This window comes from Panthera onca, chromosome C1 (genome assembly GCF_046562875.1).
Source record: "Panthera onca isolate mPanOnc1 chromosome C1, mPanOnc1 haplotype 2, whole genome shotgun sequence".
In the NCBI taxonomy this organism is placed as follows: domain Eukaryota; kingdom Metazoa; phylum Chordata; class Mammalia; order Carnivora; family Felidae; genus Panthera; species Panthera onca.
Window position 1 is genome coordinate 168644286 of NC_138346.1, and position 2977 is coordinate 168647262.

The 2977-nt window shown below is 41.2% G+C and overlaps 1 pseudogene; it reads left to right on the top strand.

Moving 5' to 3' along the window:
* The first annotated feature begins 1430 nt into the window (after nt 1-1430).
* Nucleotides 1431-1950, top strand: LOC132675050 (translationally-controlled tumor protein-like; annotated as a pseudogene).
* Nucleotides 1951-2977: the final 1027 nt, after the last annotated feature.

Consider the following 2977-nt stretch of genomic DNA (forward strand, 5'->3'; position numbering starts at 1 on the left):
ACTGCTGTCCTTATAAGAAGATGGCTATTAAAGACAGATACAAAGAGAAAGTCATGTAAAGATGGAGGCAGAGATTAGAGCGATAGAAGCCAAGGAACATCTGGGGCTACCAGTAGCTGGAAGAGAAAAAAAGATCCTCTCCTGAAGCCTTTATGGGGGAGCACAGCCTTCCTAATATCTTGATTTTGGACGTCTAGCCTCTAGAACTGGGAGACAATAGATTCAGTTGTTTTAAGCGACCCAGTTCGTGATACTTTATTGTGGCCACCCTAGGAAATGTATACAGTTATTTTTTTTAAGTTTATTTATGTATTTTGAGAAAGAGAGAGAGAGCGAGCAAGCACACACACGGACAATTGGGGGAGGGGCAGAGAGGGAGAGAGAGAGAGAATCCCAAACAGGCTCCACACTGTCAGCACAGAGCCACACATGGGGCCTGAACTCGGGAACTGTGAGATCATGACCTGAGCCAAAATCAAGAGTCAGACGCTTAACTGATTGAGCCACCCTGGCACCTCAGAAATGTGTATAGTGATAAAACAACTGGAACGTCTAGATATTCCATATATTCCTTATTAAGTTAAACATACACTCACTATATGACTCAGTAATTCTGCTCTTAGGGTATATATCTAAAAGAAATGAGGGGTGCCTGGGTGGCTCGGTCGGTTAAGCGTCTGACTTTGGCTCAGGTCATGATCTCAAGGTCCGTGAGTTCGAGCCCCGCGTCGGGCTCTGTGCTGACAGCTCAGAGCCTGGAGCCTGTTTCGGATTCTGTGTCTCCCTCTCTCTCTGCCCCTCCCCTGTTCATGCTCTGTCTCTCTCTGTCTCAAAAATAAATAAACGTAAAAAAAAAAAATTAAAAAAAAAAAGAAAAAAAGAAATGAGACTATATGTCCACAGAAAACTTGTACATGAATGTTCATAGCAACTTTCATTATAGTAATCACAAATCGACATATATAGAAGGTCCATGAATGGGAGATTAGATAGAGAATATGGTATATTCATAATATTTAACGCTACTCAGAAACATAAATGAACTGCTCATAAATGCAACAATACAGATGGATCTCAAAAACATGCTTAGTAAAAGATGCCAGACACAATATTGAACATACTGGCTAATTCCATTTATCTGAAAGTCAAGATAAGCAAAATTAAGCTATTATGATAGAAATCAGAACAATGGTTCCTTCTGTAGGTTTACAGAGAAAGGTTCAGGAAGAATGTTCAGATGTGATGGAAATAGTCTATATCATGATTAAGGTGCTGGTTATGTGGATGTAAACATTCATCAAAACTTTTGTCACTCTCTTTTCTGCCTGCTCCCTCTTCTCCCCAAGGGCTGCTCTGGGAGAACCACACTCCCTCAGAGCTCCCAGCTCCTGCTGAGCTAGTGCCTCCATCATCTCTCTTCAGCCACGGTCATGATCACATAACCAGACCTCATCAGCCATGATGAGATGTTCTACAATATCTATAAGATCCGGAAGATGGGCCATGGGCTGTGCCTACAGGTGGAGGGAAAAGGGTGAGTAGGACAGAGGGTAACATTGATGACTTGCTCATTGGGGGAAATGATGGCGCTAAAAACTCTACTGAAAACACAGTAGTCACTGGTGTTCATGTCGTCATGAACCATTACTTGCAGGAAACCAGCTTCACAAAAGAAGCCTATAAGAAGTACCTCAAAGACTACATGAAATCAATCAAAGGCAAATTTGAAGAACAGAGGCCGGAAAGAGTAAAACCTTTTACGACAGGGGCTATGGAACACATTAAGCACATCTTTGCTAATTTCAAAAAAGAAAAAAAAAAGTACTGGTTCTTCATTGGTCAAAAAGTGACTCCAGATGGCATGGCTGCTAGGCTGGACTACCATGAGGATGGTGTGACCCTATTTAAGATTTTCTTTAAGGATGGTTTAGAAATGGAAAACAGTTAACAAATTTGGCTGTGACTGTGGCCGCTACCCTTCATCCTCACAACACCTTGCAACTTAGACAAAGGGGACTGATGCCATCTTGAACCCTTCAGTTATTTTTGACCTTGACTTATTTGGAGCAGAGGCATTGCTTTTAAGAAAAAAAACAATGTCATGTAGGTTGTCGAAAAATAAAATGCATTTAAACTCATTTGAGAGAATGCCTCTTAGCTTAATACATATTTAAGTCCATCCTGTGTAGTGTCCTGGAGAAGCTAGTGCCTGGTTGTAGACTACTGCGAGAAAGCGTAAGGCTGCCAGCGGATAACTTCTACAGTGAAAGTTACTTCTGGGACTGGAACCTAAAAAACGAGAACCACAAAATCTTAATTCTGAGTTCAAGTAAAGGGAAAGACCATGCTGGTAGCTGTGCCAACATTTGGAGTGGATTCCTTACACAATTCATCCCCGACAAACGGAAGTAGTTAACTCTGGAAGGGATTACCAAGAGAATAAAAAGAGATGAATAAAGTTGGAAGCAAAATAGCAACAAAACAAATCTCACTCTACACTTAAGATTTTTGTATTTATTGTATATAAATTATATCTCTATAAGAGTAATTATCGAAAAAAACCCTCTCAGTAGAAACATAAAAAGCAAAGTTTGACTTGCCCTTCTGGTTAGAATGGAGAAATATGGGGTGGGTCGAATCTCCTGTCAAGGACGATGAGAAAAGCCAGCTAAAATACAAAAGCCATCAATGTCAAACTTTGGAGAACTGTAGGAGCAATGAAGATTAGAAGGATTAAGATTCCAAAGACAGAAAACCATGGGATCTGAGGGGAGGGTCTGCAGATGCTTTCTCTTTAGGAGTTTTGGCCAGATTTTTGGCAAGCAAGAGGGTGACAAGCCAGACTTTGCCCAGAGTGAAGTGGCTGCTGGAGTCAGAGAAACAGCTGAGGTTTTGGGGCTTTCACACGGCTACAGAGACAAAAGTGTAGACTTGATGAGTCTCGATACCAATTTTCTGTTCCAGATTTGCCGAATCC